This window comes from Cnephaeus nilssonii (assembly GCF_951640355.1).
Source record: "Cnephaeus nilssonii genome assembly, chromosome: 15".
Lineage (NCBI taxonomy): Eukaryota > Metazoa > Chordata > Mammalia > Chiroptera > Vespertilionidae > Cnephaeus > Cnephaeus nilssonii.
The window spans coordinates 60,418,983-60,439,055 of NC_137086.1; the positions used below are offsets into that span (position 1 = coordinate 60,418,983).

Sequence of the window (20,073 nt, forward strand, 5' to 3'; positions counted from 1 at the left end):
TGCCTTCCCATGGGGCCCTCTACACAGTGGAAGGGATTAAACCCTTTCATGTCCTTTTTAAATTGCTGCCAGACATTCAAAGAATTAGTTTGTAAGTTTGTTTGGGATAATTGTATATTATGCTGTTGTAATTCTAAAATATCTAGAGATGTGTTACCTTTGTCTCCAAGCACCAAGAAGATGATTTTTTATTGATCCCCAAGGGTGCGAGGTACTATTATAGGTAATGGGGGTAACACAAATCTGGGAAAAAGTATAATGGCATTGTAGAACAATATCATGTAAGGATATTCTTTGCTCTAGGCCATGGCAATTCCATTTCAAACTGTCTGCCAGTTTCTTTTTGTATAGACAAGGTCTTAGCTACATTTTCTATACCTCTCCCAGGAGCAAGTGGTGGTAGTCCTTTTCTTTGGTATCCACACAAGCCAAAAACCTCTCTTTTATTTTACATACAAAGGAGCAATGGTTTGATTTGGTGTCATACAAAATGGAAGCTGGGTGGAGTCCCCTCTGTAATTGTACTTCCTTGCCCCACCCATGGTCCTCCTGGATGACCCAGGTATTTGGTATTATTGGTGACTACATTAGGAGGGGGATCTCTTACCCATGAAGAGTCAGGAACATAAGTCCAAAATACTTCCCCATTTGCCCCAGGTAATCTTACCATACAGCTTGCCCTTTTGGCCAAGAGGGACCCTCTCCTCACAATCCAATTGTCCACAGCTGCTGCCTGAGCTTCTGTTCATGCCAAGGTTGAAGCCTCGTGATGGCTGGTACCATGGATCTGTCTCTCACCCAGTGGGGTGAGCTGGGCCTCCTTGGAGAAGAAACCTGGGTTCCATAAGATATGTGATCAGTGCTGGGACCCTGCCAGCAGGCGAGGGGATCCCAAGGCAGGTGCTGGGCATGGAGGCCATGGGGGCATACGCGACCAAGGAGACAGAACTGAACCTCACATCACCCTGCTTGGCCCCAGAGGATGGCTGGTTAGCCAGAAACGAGTAAGATTCCTCAGGGAAGGAACAACCTAAGACAGGCACAGTGGCAAAGGGGCCATCAGGAGAGAACTTGGGGATCAACAGAGGTGGGGCACAGACCTTCAACCCCCCCCAAGTTTGCAGGGGCCTGAACCCTCACCCCTGCTGAGGGAGGTCTCCTGCCCCCATGGCTGCTTAGCTTCCCATGCCCAGCTCAAATTGGGACCCAGGTAACAGAGACTTGGCCAACAGCAGATGCCCTGTCACTGCAACAAGACTTGATGGAGATGTCTTGCACCCATGATGCGGGGAACTGGGGTCTTTGATATCTAAATCCAGCCTAGCACCAGGAATGCTCAGGGCCTACTCAAAAAGGCAAACAATCCTCTCCACTAATATTTACAGGGTAAAATAAGATGGTTGTTAGAGTATTAAATTTGACAGTAAAATAGTAGTCAAGTTTTCAGACTAATTTAAATTGGCCAATCAAAATAAGCAAATATTCTAGAAAAATCAATTGTACTGAACAAAAAAGCTATTCCTAAAGTGTTAACTAAAATTTTTATTGGTAGTTCATCTAATGGTAAAATTGCATAACATATAATGAACCTAAAGCAGTCAGTTTTTAGTGCAAAAAAGTAAAATTTAAAAGCTATCAAGATTACAACATAAAAGTTCCAAAAGCCTCCTAATATTTAAACCAAAAAAGGGGGGATGGTAGAAGAATATCATGTAAGGAAAAATATCCTGTAAATAAATTACATCTAGAAAAGTTTTACTTTAGAAAATTAACTTTCATTTGTAATGCTAACCTCAGTGTTACTAGAAGCTGCGGCTGCCTCCTCCTCATCATCATCTGCCATGTGCTTAAAAAAGTTAATAAATGTCACAACTTTAAGTGCTCAGACAGTGAGCTTACACAACCAAGTATTTTCATTTTAATTAAGAAACAAGGTATTTTGCTATAGCATAACAAAGTCTTTTCAGCACCAATGCTGTCCCTGGCAGCTGCATCATTGTTGCCAGATTACAAAAAAAAAAAAAAAAAAAAAGAGCGAGAGCTGGGGAAGTTTAAAAAGCATATCTAGCCTGGCCAGTGTGGCTCAGGGTTTGAGGGCCAACCCATGAACCAGGAGGTCATGGTTCCATTCCCAGTCAGGGCACATGCCTGGGTTGCGGGCTTGATCCCCAGTAGGGGGTGTGCAGGGTGATGTTTCTCTCTCATCACTGATCTCTCTCTCTCTCCCTCCTCTTCCCTCCTTTCTCTGAAATCAATGAAAAAAATATTGTGTGGGTTTTTTTTTTTTTTTTTGGCTTAGTGGATAAAGCATGGACCCTTGCACCAACAGGGCTCATGATGGAGTTTCAGGCTACATCCCCAGCAGGAGGCGTGCAGGCAGCAGTCGATGGATGTTTCTCTCTCATCAATGTTTCTCCCTTCCTCTCTCTCTCAAATCAATAAAAACACATTAAAAAACATATTTAAAAATAAATAAGTACCCTAAAGAATTTTCAAAAAAGCATTTCTGACCTTAGGTCCAACCACCTGCATGCCAGACCCCAAACTCCTCTCTGTCCCAAGAAGAGGGACTGGCACAGCCATGGCGGCAGCAGTGGGGGAGGCCTCAGGAGCGAAGGGGGAGTTCCAATGCTGTCAGGCTGTGAGCTGCACGAGGCAAGGACCAGCCGTGTCTGACTCTCCATGCTCATTGCCTAGCACAGTGCCTGGCCAGGGAACATGGTGGAAGGTGCTCGATATTGCTGGAGGGCAATCTGGCATATACAACACAACTGCACATGTCTACACCCTTGGACGAGGGATAGACACTCTCTGGCTTAGCCTGTTTATGAGTTTAGCCGAGTGTTCAATGAGAAGGAGCAAATGCAGGCTCCTCCCACTTCCTCATTTCCCACAGTAGAGTTTCAGGTGTGTTAGCAAGGAAAGAAGCACTCAGATGAAGTGACCAAGATGTTAGCATGGGACAATACATTTTTAAAACATGAATTTCCTATTTGTGTTAGAGCGTAGCTATCTTCTCAGATGCCTCCCGTTTGCTTGATCTCTAAGGCAGGGAAGGAAGGTGCCCCGTGAGAGCTGTACCTCTTCTGGATGCCGAAGGGCCCACTTCCACACCTTTTTCATAAGGGGTGCCACCGCTCAGGAGGAGCTTGTAAGTCCTACAAAAGAAGGGTATGCTGTGACTGAGACCTGTGGTGGGCATCCTGAGTCAATCCCTTTTCAGCACAGATATCTTTGTGTCATTGATGAGTGAGAATGGAAGCTGACCCTTCTGCGGGGCATCAGGTCAGGAAATAAGTCTCTTTCTTTCTTACCTATGAACTGCAGAAACACATTTTCCCACAATAATGTGAGAAAGATTACTGATGTCATTAAAGTATTTTGCCTCTAGTGACTTATTTGAAAATTATTTTTTAAATTGTTTCAAGTCATCATTTGAAATAAAGCCATTATGACTTTATTATTTTTAAAATATAAAAGTAACATGCAGATTGTAGTAAAAAGTGTCAATGGCCTAGAAATAATAAGGAAAAAGTGACAGCCACCGCCTTCCCTCTAGTTTGGTAGTCCCTTGCCCTCTTATTCTATGCAAATGCAAACAAATACATTCCACAGTGAATCCCAAACTGAAGACTTTTCTTTTAAAGTTGCAGACTGCCAAACGTAGAAGCAGGAGGTAAAAGGCCTCTTTACTCTTGCTGCACCACTCCCCACTCCTGCTCTAGGGGCAGCCTTGGAAACAGTTCACATAAACCCACCCATGAAGGTGCACAAACACAGCTCTTCATGGATCAAAGTGGAGTCACAGTATGCATCCTATCCTCTACTTCCCTTTTTCAAATAATAATACTAGAGGCTCGGTGCACAAAATTCATGCACGGGGGCGGGGGGGGGGTTCCCCCTCAGCCTAGCCTGCACCCTCTCTCCAATCCGGAACCCCTTGGGGGATATCCGACTGCCAGTCGGACATCCCTCTTGCAATCCTGGACCACAGGCTCCTAATCACTCACCTGCCTGCCTGCCTGGTCACACCTAACTTCCCCTTCCTGCCGGCCTGGTCACCCCTCATGGCCTCCCGCCAGCCTGGTTGCCCCACGCAACCTGCTTGTTCAGTCTTTTGGTTATTCCTCACTAACCCCCCCCTACTGGCCTGGTCTAAGGCAGCCAACTCCTGAGGGTTAATTTGCATATTCCCTCTTTATTAGATAGGATACATTGCAAGTGTTTCTGTATCAATACACAGGTCTTCACCTCACTAAAACAAAATAGCTATGACTACCCTGGCCCAGTTGCTAAGTTAATTGAAGCATCTTCCCATACACCAAAAGATTTTGAGTTAGCTTCCCAGCCAGGGCATACAGCTGGGCTGTGGGTTCCCTTCCCAGCCAGGGCATACAGCTGGGCTGTGGGTTCCCTTCCCAGCCAGGGCATACAGCTGGGCTGTGGGTTCCCTTCCCAGCCAGGGCATACAGCTGGGCTGTGGGTTCCCTTCCCAGTCAGGGCATACAGCTGGGCTGTGTGTTCCCTTCCCAGCCAGGGCATACAGCTGGGCTGTGGGTTCCCTTCCCAGTCAGGGCATACAGCTGGGCTGTGGGTTCCCTTCCCAGTCAGGGCATACAGCTGGGCTGTGGGTTCCCTTCCCAGCCAGGGCATACAGCTGGGCTGTGTGTTCCCTTCCCAGTCAGGGCATACAGCTGGGCTGTGTGTTCCCTTCCCAGCCAGGGCATACAGCTGGGCTGTGGGTTCCCTTCCCAGTCAGGGCATACAGCTGGGCTGTGGGTTCCCTTCCCAGTCAGGGCATACAGCTGGGCTGTGGGTTCCCTTCCCAGCCAGGGCATACAGCTGGGCTGTGTGTTCCCTTCCCAGCCAGGGCATACAGCTGGGCTGTGGGTTCCCTTCCCAGTCAGGGCATACAGCTGGGCTGTGGGTTCCCTTCCCAGTCAGGGCATACAGCTGGGCTGTGGGTTCCCTTCCCAGTCAGGGCATACAGCTGGGCTGTGGGTTCCCTTCCCAGTCAGGGCATACAGCTGGGCTGTGGGTTCCCTTCCCAGCCAGGGCATACAGCTGGGCTGTGGGTTCCCTTCCCAGTCAGGGCATACAGCTGGGCTGTGGGTTCCCTTCCCAGTCAGGGCATACAGCTGGGCTGTGGGTTCCCTTCCCAGTCAGGGCATACAGCTGGGCTGTGGGTTCCCTTCCCAGCCAGGGCATACAGCTGGGCTGTGGGTTCCCTTCCCAGTCAGGGCATACAGCTGGGCTGTGGGTTCCCTTCCCAGTCAGGGCATACAGCTGGGCTGTGGATTTGCTTCCCAGTCTCGGCATACAGCTAGCCTGTGTGTTTTTTTCCTGATCAGGGCACATATCTAGGTTGCAAGTTTATTCCTGGTCAGATGCGTGCGGGAGGAAACCATTATTGTTTCTCTCTCACATCAATGTTTTTCTCTCCCTTCCTCTCTCTAAGACTCATTTTTTAAAAAGAAGCTGTGACTTCGCTTTACGAAAGATTGAATATACATCTTTCCCTCCTACTAAGAACAACAAAACCCCTGAACATTATTATTAAAACCACCAAATCCTAAGAAGCCTTGGCCTGGATATGTATTGGGGGCAGGGGAGATGGACATACCAAGTGCCCCACCCTTCTGCCCATGACGTTAGAGGACTAGTGCAGTCAGAACTTTTCCAATGTGCATTATTGTAAGAAAAGAGCTGGTAGCAGGGTAGTATGTATACTGTGATTCCAATTTGGTCCACCCAGAGCTGTGATTGTGCGCATGCGTGGGTTGGTTTATGTAGTTGGAGGTCCTGTCAACTGTTGGTGTCAGCACAGATGTTGGAGGGAGGGGGGCATGACCTGAGTTAAACCTTTGGGGTTAGAACATATGATAATCCCCCATTTTAAAATTGGGGGATTCTGCGACTTGGAGATTGAGTTACACAGACACAGGGGGACTACAGTCCTGAATTTTTTGTAAACCAGGGATCTTCATCATCCTCTTCCTGATAGCCCAACTGTATCTCTCTGTGGATTTCAAGTTTATATCCTAGACTTAGATTTCTGTGTGTGTTCCCATTTTAAAGTATGATTTCTGTGTGTGTGCCCATTTTAGAATTTAGATTGTCTTTTAAATTTTAAGGGCTCTTTTTATATCAAAGATAGTAACTTTCTGTTAGGTACATATTGTAAATACTTGGTACTAGTGTGCCTTTCAGTCTTAGGTTTTAAATGTGCTTACAGTGGCTGCCACGCCTATGACCCTGTCCCACCTATAGAGGAAGGGCAGGGTCACAGAGGACCCGGGACCAGGACTCACCTTTCCCTCTCATTGGAGGGAACTGGGCTGGTTCAGCATCGTGACAAATGCTAATCCCACAGGACATCACTGAAGAACATTCTCAGTGGACAGTGGTGCAAACATCTCTCAAAATCCCTTTTCTATGTGTCACTTCCCTCCCTAGCATGAGACTGTACATGCTGCTTTCATATACTCCTTAAAGGAGCAGAAAATCAACAACCAAAGCCCTCTCCCCACAAGTTATTGAAATGCCAACAGAACATACATTTTGAAAACCTGAGGTATCTAGATCCTAAAGACTTAATTTCTATAAAGTTACCCACTTGGAAGGAATATATCGCCAACTTACTTTGCGGGATTAGGAATCCCATCGGAATCAAAATGTTTCAGAAACAGCCACAGCTTAATTCTCCTCTTTCACGAGCTGAGTAGGAAATAAAAACCTAGATGAGACAGTCCGAAGCAGCCCAATTTATAAGCACAGACCAGGTCCTCTTAAAGGAACAGTGTTTGTGCTCACTGTAGACTACAGCACTCCTCAGAAGACATAAACGGAAGCACAGCAGAGTCCCTGTGTACTTGCAGAGCTCACAATGATGCACAAACCCCACCCAGTTAAATTGCTCCTGAAAATCCCTGCACCTGACTGATGAGGTGGCAGCTGGTGCTTGAGTCTCCTGAGTGACACAGGTGATGGGATGAGCTCAAATCCCACCCACAGCACCTGAGCTCAGGAAGCCTGTGTCCCTGACAGAGAAACAGAGAAAGGAGCAAGTTCAACTTTTCAAGGGTCTTTCCTGCTCAGAACTTTGTCCAACTGTCAACTGACAGAGGCCACTGGGACCCACTCAGGGGACCTGCTCTCCTCCTGTCCTGCCCACACTACACAGACGGATGAATCTGCCTTAGAGAAATGAAAGGACGGTGTACAACCATCCATGTAAGAACTGTGGGCTCTCTGGGTTGCCATGAGGCCCACAATACATACCACACTTTTCCAGCTATTAGACTATGGATACATATAACTACTATCACAGACCCACACCCACTGGCTCAATAATTCACATGATGTCAAGCTAATCCAAGTTTCTGGTATTCCCTTTAAAAAATCACCGCTTGGCCAGGTCTCTTTAATTAGAACCCACATTCACAAGGGTAAGTGCCCTCTGCCTCTAGGACAAAGGGAAACCCCTGGGTATAAATTGTCCATTACCTGGCCCAAAACCTTTAGAACCTAAGGTCTGTCTTTGTTTAGTTTCAGAATACATGTAGCTGATCCTGATTTGAGCTTGTTTCTCTTTTTTTTAAAAAAGGTGTTTTTGTTGTTGTTTTGCTTGCTTGTTGTCACCAATCACTAGCCAATAGTAAGGTTTTCTGGTGTTGCTCAGTAATGACCATGTTGTTTTTCCTTTTTATCTTTTCAACACTTTTATACATTTTTGCCGTCCATCACCTGTGGCAGCCACTAATCTGTCCTCTGTATCTATGAGGTTGTTTTGTTTTTAATTCCACATATAAGTGAGATAATATGGTATTTGTCTTTCTCTGTCCAACTTAGCTCACTTAGCAGCATGCCCTGAAGACCATCTATGTTGTTGCAAATGTCAAGACTTCATTCTTTCTTATGACTGAATAATACTCTACTGAATATATGCACCACATCTTCTTCATCCAATTTTCTATCAGTGGACACTTAGGTTGCTTCCACATCTGTGCTATTGAAACTGATCTTGCAATAAACAGAGGTACATGTATCCTTTTGAATTAGTGTTTTGGATTTCTTCATATAACCATAAGTGAAATTGCTCAGTCATATCGTATTTCTATTTTTAATTTTTGAGGATCTTCCATACTGTTTTCCATAGTGGCTGCACCAATTCACAATTCTACCAACAGTGCACAAGGGTTCCCTTTTCTCCACTGCCTCACAACACTTATCCCTTCTTGTCTTTTTGATAACAGCCATTCTGGCAATGGGAGGTGATATTGTGTGGTTCTTATTTGCATTTTCCCTTTGATTAGTGACCTTGAGTATCTTCTATAATTTGATTTTAAATGCTACTGAGTAAGCCACACTATATGTAAAAGTGAAACCACTGCCATTCCTATTCCTCAAGGATTAAAATTCTATTATACTAAAAATATCAATTATTTTACTTGTAAATACAAGCCTTTTTTTTTAAACCTTCTCTTTTAACTGATACATTAGAAAGCTTTATCTTTCAACTGGCATACATTGGGAATATAAGACATTCTAAGGTCAAATAGTATTCCAAGAACCGGAGATGAAGGATTGGACCTAGTGAAACAATCACCATCAAGCAAGCACAGCAAGATGCCAGTAACCTGAAGCAATAAGGAATCTAAAGTCACCAATAAAAGTTAAAACCGAGGGGAGTTTTCAGCTCCACTCACCTGTAAACACTTCATGACCTTGCATCAGAGTAAGGTCTCTTAAAGGAAACAAAGAGCAGATGAACTGGACTCATCTGAATCAATGATATGAAATGTAAACTTTGTGTTAAGGGGAAATAACTTTATGTTCACTTATCCTTTCCTTAGAGAGGCTAAGTAAAACAAGTACTACACCTACGCGCCCAGAGGTGTGATGGACGTCATTTGCATTTATAAGTTCTTTATACTAGCCATAGCTCCTTGTGAACAGAGCTAAAATTAAAGACTTCATACACACATTGGTATGTGAGCCTTGTGAATTTCCCTTTGCTCATTCTACTCCCTCTCCTGGAACAACCACATCCCTCTTTCCTACCAATAAAATCCACCCATCCTTCAAGGTCTAGTTCCCCTTTCACAAAACCTTCCTGAGCCTGTAGTTAATTTCTCCTTCCTCTGTGCTTCCACAGCAAAGGAGGCCCATAACCGCTACATCTGCCATTGAGACAGTTTTAACAGTACCCACCCTGTAGGGTGCTCTAGGATTCCACGAGATAATGCACATGGTTAGAGCTCCACAAATAGAGATATTGTTATTATAAGTGCATAGGTTTCTTCCCTAACATCATGTAAGTTCCCACAATCCCTAGGAAAAGTGCCTTGTACCTAACAGATGCTTAATTTCATTCAACATACTTATCCTTCCAGTTCACTTCTATATCTGAGAAAACATTAGAAAACTCTACTCCAAACACTTCACATACACAGACACGCCCCAACAGGACTATGAAGTGTTGTGCCAAAATACCAGCAGGAGGGAGCTTAGAGCATCACAAGGCCTTTCAGGAGTTGTACTCCAGACACGTGTGCACACACAGCACACAGCATGTGGGTGCCTCTGCCACACCAGTGCCCTCTCACTGAACCTCTCTTTCAGGTCTTCTGATGCCAGAAGAGGAAGTTAATGAAGGTTCTTAGGGTGCAGGGACACATGGGAACTAGTGTGGCAGGGAAGTAAGTACTAAAGCAAAGAAAATGTGAGGGAAGAAAAAATAAAGTGAAATAACCCACAGACAACGAATCTTATCAAAAGAGCACTGACATCTTCGTCTTCATTGCTGCCATGTGGTAATGACTCGGGTTTGAAACCACCCGGTCTCACTCCAGTCCCTGCATTCCTGTATTAGCAGACCCTGGGTGTGATATCCCAGGCTCCTAGGCGTCAACCTTGATTTTATCTGAAGAAAGCACAGCTTTCACTTTTGAAAACCACCTCCTACATGTCATTTTTCTGTTTTCATCAGAGAGGATTTCTTAGACTTGAGCCCCAAAATGCGTTGAATGAGATGATTCATAGGAATTATAACTTTGCTGAGTCAGTAACATGAATAATTTTAATCTACATCTTCAAAGAACATTAAATAATCTAAAGATTCAAATCTGACCCCATATTTTCTAAACATAACCATGTCACTTCAGAAATACACTTTACATTCTCTCCTTAGAAATTAATTGCCTATCACTTGACAGGTAAGAGAAGTTCACCTTTCATTGCATTCAATCAGCAGATGACTCACTTGGGGAGAGAGGTCCATGTTTTGGGCTTTCCAGGCTGCTATGTGGCTCTGACTGCATGAATGATGCTCAGAACCAGAAATGAGATTTTCCCATTTGAGACATGTAGGAAACTCTCTGAAACACCAGTAAACTATCATGCTCCAAACAGTTAACAGGGACTATGCTGTCTGGGGCAGGGAGAGAAGGGCCTTTCACTTCTTTCTTTGTGCAACCCTGTGATTTCTTTTCATTTAATATCAAGTACATACAACACTTTAAAAATGATTAACAAAAGCAAATTTTACAGGACTTATTTATAAAACAGAAAAGGAACTAATAAAATGAACCCAGACTCAGATCTTTGCACTAGTAATAAATTACATGAAGTGAGATACATCTGAACTGAGCTAGGTTTATCAGAAAAGTTAGTGAAATTTTGGGTACAAATGACCTTTTAAGACACATGACCTGTCAGAGCATTTCATGCGTAGTCCATCACCTGCCCCTCAGACAGACAAGGCAACAGCTCAGATACACCCTTCCATCTTCTTCAAGATCTCAAGGCTCATCCTACATAATAAAAGGCTAATATGCAAATTGACCAAAATGTGGAACGACTGGTTCCTATGAAGTGCACTGACCATCATGGGGCAGAAGCTCAATGCAGGAGCTGCCCCCTGGTGGTCAGTGTGCTCCCACAGGGGGAGCACCACTCAGCCAGAAGCCAGCCTCACAGCTGGTGAGTGCAGAGGTGGTGGCGGGAGCTCCACAGCAGTCAGACATCACCCAAGGGCTCCTGGACTGCGAGAGGGTGCAGGCTGGGCTGAGGGGACACCCTCCCCTAGTGCACAAATTTCTTGCACCATGCCTCTAGTACATTATATTCTTCCTGCAACTTATCTCTTTTAAAATGCCACTGCAGAACTTAGCACCACAATATATATAAAACAATGAAACACAAAAGGGGCCAAAACTGTAAAGATGAGTTTAAATTCTGTAAAGTTATGATAAAAGTGACATCTTTCAAAGGAACAAGTATCAATTTTTAATTTCAACAAATGTATTTTAGTATAGCACTTCTAAAAATAAGCTCTAAAAGTAATTAGAAATTACCCCAAACATGTCAGCTTAGGTCAAATTCAACCCACTGCCCTCCAAGACCCTACTGGTAGGCAGTTAGCAGTATCTCACGGGCAGCCCAGTGGTTTCCCCACATACGAAAGTTCCCTTTCCTTCAATACCTAATATAAATGAATTTATTTAAACTCTCCCTAAAATAATATATATTCTCAATCTGGACTCTTGGAGTACAAACTCCTTCTGAATATTACCTGGTGTTTAAGGTGAGACTGCATTTTATTTATTCCAAGGTCCCAGAGGAAAGGAGAGTTCAGAGCCAGAACGTAATAGAGAAAACAATGGCTGAAAAATGCCAAAATCTGGCAAAAGACATAAGCTACAGGTTTAGAGAGGAAAGATGGTGGCGGAATAGACGGATGTGTCCTTAGCCTTGTCCTGGAGCGGGTAGAGGGAGCAGCTGAAACGAGTGGAATTCAGCCCGAATTTGGCGAGGAGATGCAGCTGGTGAGATAGTTTGCATCTGGGAAGGGCAGAAGCCCCTGAAAAAAGGTAAAATCAAGGTTCTAGGCAGGAGAATCGGCTGAGACTCTGGCCAGAGGTGCAGGGGGAATCTACAGGGTGCCGGGCCGTGTCCCTGAGGACAGGCAAAGCATCAGTCTGTGGAAAAAAAAAAAAAAAGAAAGAAAAAGAGGGACCACGGGACTGCAGGAGGTAGGGGATTTTGGACCTTGGAGTCTGGATTTTGGATCTGAGCTAAGAGGCAGCTCTGAAAGGCTTCCCAGACCACGCAGTGCTGGCAAGAGAGGAGCTCCTGAGGATGCGGTCCCTCCTCGCCTGTGCCTTTCCCCACTGAACCTGGTTCGTGGGACCTTTCGAATACAGACACTTACCCGTTGTTGAGGTGCAGGAGAACGTGTGGGCTTGTGGAATCTGGGGAGAGTAGGCAGCAATCCAGGGGAGGTGGTGGCAGGTCTAGCGCTGAGTCATCTAACCCCAGTCACCATTTTCTCCTAAGAGATAGCCCCTCCCTCCAGTCTCCAGGCAAACAATATAGCCACACCCAGACCACACCTTGAGTAATACAAGGAATCTGAATACTCCCTGAGGACATAGGACGGGCCTAAAGAGTAATCTTTAGCCCCAGCAACGTGAAACTGATAAACAGAACAGTACATACAAATGGAATCATAAGCCAGCCAAAGGAAGACACTCCACTTTTTTTTTCACTTTTATTGTTATTATCCCTCTTTTCTTTCTTTTTTTTCTCTTCCTTTATTTCTTCTTTTCTTCTTTATTTTCCTGTTTTGGTTTGTTGCTTTTTATTATTATTTTTTATTTCTGTTCACATTATTTTTCATCACTATTTTTTATTTGCTATTTTTAATTTTTATACCATTTTTGAAATCAATTATTTTGGTAAATTTATTATTATTTCTTCTCATTCTCTTTCATCTCATCCACTTATTCCCTTTCTACTTCCTCAATACTAAATTGAGGTCCTCCTCATATTCATCTAATTCTTAATCTTATTTTCACTATTTAAGCTCAGCCTCTACAGATTCTGTCCCAATCCTCTTATTCCTTTGTCTTTTATCCACTATCTTTTTCTCTCTCTTCCATAGCATTTGTGCTCTCTTTTCTCTGCCCTATCTCTCTTTTCTCAGGTGGTCACTTATATTGGGGTTATTGGTGTCGTGAGAACATTTGTGCTTAGTTCCCTCCGTGTTGTGTCTTGTTGAGGTGAATTTTATCCAGTCAGGCCAAGGGGCTTGAAAGCAAGCCACATAACCAGACACCTGGAGAGGAAACTCCATCTACGAAAGGGTCAACAACACCCCAGACCCAACTACAGAGGCAGGAAGAATGCAGCAGTGAGGGAAACAGCATGAGTGAGTGAGGGAGTAAAAGAGGAGCATGTGGTCAGGTGGGGTATGTATGTGTAAGTGAGTGAGTGATGCACAGTTAGATCCCACAGGACCTTCAGGGGCAGGCTAATCAGGCTCTCCTAACTAGGCAGCTTCTGCTACCATTGCAAACAGTACTAGAAGGCCAGCTTGTACTAAGGGGCCTAGCCTTTTTGAAAAGGAGAACTGCTGTAACTGGGTTCCCAATCTCAACTCCAACCAGAGTGCTCTCAGATAACACCTGGGACTCTACAGCCACCCCTGCCAGGGACACACTACCTAGGCTGTGATCCCACGGTCAACGAGGCTCCAGCTGCCCAGGGTGCAGGCTCCTGTGAGTTCGGAAGCAGGTTCCTCTCTGACTGGCCCAACGCTTTAGCCTAGGGCACTGCAACCATGTGAACAGAAGACACGTGAGCAGCCTGCTCCTGTCCAAGGAGCAGCAGACCCGCGAGCAACCCGCCACAGGCCTAAGAACAGCAGCTTCACGTGGCCTGCCCCTGTCCAAGGAGCAGCAGCTGTGGGAGCAGCCAGCTCCACAGCAACCTCATAATCAGCCCACCCCCATCCAAGGAACAGCAGCTATACAAGCAGCCTCCCCCACCAGCCAGAGGAGGCACGACTGCTGCAAACAGCACCCACCAGAGGAACCACTGCCAACTGAGAAGCAGCTGCTACTGTAACTGCCCAAGGAGCAATTGCAGCCAGAGAAGCTACTGCCGCCCAAGGAGTAGCCCCTGCACATCTAGACATCTAGATCAGTCGGTGAGACCAAAAATGGGTAAACAAAGATACCCCCAAAGGAAAGAAAAGGAGGAAACACCAGAAAAACAGCTAAGTGAAACAGAGGCATGCAATATGTCAGAAAAAGAATTCAGAATAATTGTCATAGAGTTCATAAATCGGATGGAAGAAAAAATTAACACCTAATGCAAGAGTCAAGAAGAGATGGATGAAAAAATCAACAACTTATGTAAGAATCAAGAAGAAATGAAGAGTGATATAGCTGCAATAAAAAACACCATGGAAAGTTTCAACAGTAGACTAGGAGAAGCAGAGGACCGAATTAGTGAACTAGAAGACAGGGAAGCAAAACACAGCCAAACTGAATTGCAATTGGAGAAAAAAATTAAAAGACAGGAGGAGAGCCTAAGGGAGCTATGGGACAACATGAAACGAAGCAACATATGAATAATAGGGGTGCCAGAACTACAGGAAGAAGAACAAGGCTTAGAAGAACTATTTGAAGAAATAATGTCAGAAAACTTTCCTGATGTGGCAAAGAAAAAAGTCACACAAGCTCAGAGAGTCCCAAACAGGATGAACCCGAAAAGACCCACACCAAGACACATCATAATTACGATGGCAAATATTCAGGACAAAGAGAGAATCTTAAAGGCTGCAAGAGATAATCAGAAAGTTACATACAAGGGAACTCCCATTAGATTATCAAATGATTTTTCAACAGAAACACATCAGGCCAAAAAATAATGAAAGGAAGTCTACAAAGTGATGCAAACCAAGGGACTGAATCAAAGAATACTCTATCCAGCAAGGTTATCATTCAAAATTGAAGGGAAAATAAGGAACTTCACAGACAAAAAAATGCTAAGGGAGTTTATCACTACTAAGCCAGCAATGCAAGAAATGCTAAAGGGACTGGTGTGAAAAGAAGAGATAAAAAGGTAAGAAGGAACACAGTCTCAAAAAATAAAAAGGGCTACAAACAAGTACCTTTCAATAATAACTTTAAATGTAAATGGACTAAATGCTCCAATCAAAAGACATCGAGTGGCTGAATGGGTAAAAAAACACAACCCATATATATGCTGTCTACAAGAGAGCCACCTCAGAAAAAAGGACTCATACAGATTGAAAGTGAAAGGATGGAAAAACATCATTTGGGCAAATGGAAATGAAAAGAAAGCTGGGGTAGCAGTACTTATTTCTGACAAAATAGACCTCAAAGTAAAGGCCATAACAAAAGATAAGGAAGGCCACTTCATAATAATAAAGGGATCGATACAACAAGAGGATATAACCCTGATAAACATATATGCACCCAATGCAGGAGCACCCAAATACATAAAAAACTCCTAGAAGGTATTAAGGGAGAGATTGACAACAATACAATCATAGTAGGAGACTTTAATACACCACTGACAGCACTGGATAAATCATCTAGACAAAAAATCAGCAAAGAAACAGCAATTCTAAATGACTCACTAGATCAGATGGACCTAATTGGCATCTTCAGAGCATTTCACCCCAAAGCCATGGAATATACATTTTTCTCAAGTGCACATGGGACATTTTAAAAAATATCCACATATTGGGTCACAAACAAAGTCTCCCTAAATTCAAAAAGATTGAAATCATATCAAGCATTTTCTCAGACCACAATGGCATATTATTAGAAATAAACTACAATAAAAACATTCCAAAAATTCAAACACTTGGAAGCTGAATAACATGCTATTAAACAATGATTGGGTTAATAATGAGATCAAAGAAGAAATTAAAAACATCCTGGAGACTAATGACAATAAAAACACAACAATGCAAATACTATGGGACACAATGAAAGCAGTCCTGAGAGGAAAATTTATAGCTCTACAGGCCTACCTCAAAAAACAAGAAAAAATGGTAATAAATTATCTAATTCAACAACTCAAAGAATTAGACAGAGAGCAATAAGAAAAGCCCACAGTGAGCAGAAGGAAGGAAATAATAAAGATCAGAGCAGAAATGAATGACACAGAGACCAAAAAAGCAAAAAAACAAACAAAAAACAATACAAAAGATCAATAAAACCAAGAGCTGGTTCTTTGAAAGGATAAACAAGATTGATGAACCTCTAGCCAGGCGGCTCACCAAAAAGCAAAGAGAGAGGACCTAAATAAACAAAATCAGAAAAGAAAGAGGAGAAATAACAACAGACTGCACAGAAATAAAAAAGATTATTAAAAAATACTATGAACAACTCTATTCTAACAAACTAGACAACCTGGAGGAAATGGACACATTCCTAGAAAAATGCAACCTTCCAAAACTTACTCAGAAAGATACTAAAAATCTCAATAGGCTGATAACTATGGAAGAAATTGAAGCAGTCATCAAAAAGCTTCCAGCAAACAAAAGCCCAGGGCCAGACGGCTTCACAGGGGAGTTTTACCAAACATTCAAGGAAGAACTAAAACCTATCCTCCTCAGACTATTCCAGAAAATTCAAGAGGAAGGAACACTTCCAAGCTCCTTCTGTGAAGCCAGCATCACCCTAATACCAAAACCAGATAGAGATAACACAATGAAAGATAATTACAGGCCAATATCCCTCATGAACATAGATGCAAAAATCCTCAACAAAATTCTAGCAAATCAGATCCAGCAGTATATCAGAAAGATCATACACCATGACCAAGTAGGATTTATCCTGGGGATGCAAGGATGGTACAATATTCGCAAATCATTAAACATGATACATCACATAAACAAATTGAGAGATAAAAATCACATAGTCATATCAATTGATGCAGAAAAAGCATTTGACAAAATCTAATACCATATCTTGATAAAAACTCTCAGCAAGGTGGGAATAGAAGGATCATACCTCAACATAATAAAAGCCATATATGACAAACCCACAGCCAACATCATACACAATGGGCAAAAACTAAAACTATTTCCCCTAAGAACAGGAACAAGACAGGGATGCCCACTCTCACCACTCCTGTTCGACATAGTACTGGAAATACTAGCCATTGCAATCAGACAACAAGAAGAAATAAAAGGCATCCAAATTGGAAAAGAAGAAGTAAAACTGTCCTTATTTGCAGATGACATGATACTGTACATAGAAAACCCTAAAGACTCCATCAAAAAATTATTAGACTTAATAAATGAATTCGGCAGAGTAGCAGGATACAAAATTAATGCCAATAAATTTATGGCATTTCTATACACCAATAATGAACTTACAGAAAGAGAGACTATAAAAGCAATTCCATTTACCATCACACCAAAAAAATTAAGATACCTAGGAATAAACTTAACTAAGGAGGTAAAAGACCTATACACGGAAAACTACACAACACTGAAAAAAGAGATAGAGGAAGACATAAACAGATGGAATAACAGACCATGTTCATGGATTGGTAGAATCAACATCATTAAAATGTCCATACTACCTAAAGCAATCTATAAATTCAATGCACTTCCCATTAAAATACCAACAGCATATTTCACAGACCTAGAACAAACTTTCCAAAAATTCATCTGGAATAAAAAAAAGGCCCCGAATAGCTACAGCAATCCTGAGAAAGAAGAACAAAGTAGGAGGGATCTCAATACCAGATATCAAACTATATTACAAAGCCACTGTTCTCAAAACTGCCTGGTATTGGCACAAGAACAGACATGTAGATCAATGGAGTAGAATAGAGAACCCAGAAATCGATCCAAATCACTATGCTCAATTAATATTTGACAAAGGAGGCATGAACATACAATGGAGTCAAGATAGTCTCTTCAATAAATGGTGTTGGGAAAATTGGACAGATACATGCAAAAAAATGAAACTAGACCACCAACTTACACCATACACAAAAATAAACTCAAAATGGATCAAGGACTTAAACATAAGATGGGAAACCATAAAAATACTAGAGGAATCTATAGGCAGAAAAATCTCTGACATATGCCGAAAGAACTTCTTCACTGATACTGCTTGTATGGCACTGGAAGCTAAAGAGAAAATAAACAAATGGGACTACATCAAAATAAAAAGCTTTTGTACAGCAAAGGAAACCATCAATAAAACAACAAGAAAGCCCACTGTATGGGAGAACATATTTGGCAATGATATCAATGATAAGGGTTTAATCTCCAACATTTACAGGGAACTCATGCAGCTTAACAAAAAGAAGATAAACAACCCAATAAAAAATAGGGCAACTGATCTAAATAGACACTTTTCGAAAGAAGACAGAAGGAAGGCCAAGAGACATATGGGAACCTGCTCAAAGTCACTAATCATCAGAGAGATGCAAATCAAAACAACAATGCGGTACCATCTCATACCTGTCAGAATGGCTATTATCAACAAGTCAACAAATGACAAGTGCTGGAGAGGATGTGGAGAAAAAGGAACCCTCGTGCACTTCTGGTGGGAATGCAGACTGGTGCAGCCAGTGTGGAGAACAGTATGGAGTTTCCTCAAAAAACTAAAAATGGAACTCCCATTTGACCCAGTGATCCCACTTCTAGGAATATATCCCAAGAAACTAGAAACATCCATCAGAAAGGATATATGCACTCCTATGTTCATAGCAGCACAATTCACCATAGCTAAGATTTGGAAACAGCCTAAGTGCCCATCAGCAGATGAGTGGATTAAAAAACTGTATTAAATCTACACAATGGAATACTACGCTACGGTAAAAAAGAAGGAGCTCTTACCATTTGCAACAACATGGATGAAGATGGAGAACATTATGCTTAGTGAAATAAGCCAGGTAGAAAAAGATAAATATCACATGATCTCACTCATTTGTGGAATATAATGAACAACATAAACTGATGGGAAAAAAAAAATAGATCCAGAGACAGAGAAACATCAATCAGAATGTCAAACCTCAGGGAAGAAATTGTGAGGTAACCAGAAACCCAAGAATGTCTGAGAATGCCTTTCTAGCCATGCTAGCAATCATCAGATGTACAGTAAGATTACCTGGGGCAAATGGAGAAGTATTTTGGACTCATGCTCCTGACCCTTCATGGGTAAGACCCCTTACGTGGGCTGATCCCCCACCTAATATAGTCACCAATAATACCAAACACCTTGGTTATCCAGGAGGACCATGGGTGGAGCAAGAAAGTATAATTACACAGGGGTCTCCACCCAGCTTCCCTTTTGTATGACACCAAATCAAAACACTGCCCCTTTGTGTGTAAAATTAGAGAGAGGTTTCTGGCTTGTGTGGACACCAAAGAAAGGGTGTCACTGCTATCACTACTTGCCCCTGGGAGAGGTGCAGAAAATGTAACTAAGACCTTGTCTATACAAAAAGAAACTGGCAGACAGTTTGAAATGGAATTGCCATGGCCTAGAGCAAAGAATATCCTTACATGATATTATTCTACAATGTCATTAAAATTTTTCCCAGATTTGTGTTACCCCCATTACTTATAATAGTACCTCGCACCCTTGGGGATCAATAAAAAATCATCTTCTTGGTGCTTGGAGACAAAGGTAACACATCTCTTGATATTTTAGAATTACAACAGCATAATATACAATTATCCCAAGCAAACTTACAAACTAATTCTTTGAATGTCTGGAAGCAATTTAAAAAGGACATGAAAGAAATCCATGCCAAGATACAACTATTTTACTCCCAGTTCAGATGAAAGGACACTTTTCTTGAGTCATGATTTGGATGTCTACCAGGATAAGCAAAGCAAAACCCACCAACCCCTTCAGAGACCAAACTATACATCAGCACCACAGGCAGAACCCGTTCTCCCTCAACAGCCACATCCAATCCATCACCAAGTCCTGTTGGTTTTACCTCTCTCATCACTACCTCCACCTCCCTCATCTATGTCATCACCATCGTCTCTCACATGCCTATTTTGTCCCATGTGTTTATGGTAACTCATTAAATAACCCTCACACTTACCCTAATAGGTGTGAACAGATGAGAGGGAGAGCAAGGTCAAGTACTTTGGTCAGCATTCCACACTCAGCAGCTGATGAAGCCAGGGTTGATCCTGGCAGGCTGCCTCCAGGTTTGTTTGCTGAAGGTGACACTTGCTGCCCGTTCACTACCACAAGGTGCCATAGC

General features: G+C 42.7%; 1 long non-coding RNA gene across 1 annotated transcript; it reads right to left on the minus strand.

Annotated features, from left to right (window-relative positions):
• Positions 1 to 683: 683 nt before the first annotated feature.
• On the minus strand, positions 684 to 12,319 carry LOC307112205. Its single transcript, XR_013814681.1, has 3 exons — positions 12,215 to 12,319; positions 3,082 to 3,158; positions 684 to 834 (listed from the first exon to the last, which is right to left on the minus strand). It is a non-coding gene; the product is annotated as an uncharacterized lncRNA (long non-coding RNA).
• Positions 12,320 to 20,073: the final 7,754 nt, after the last annotated feature.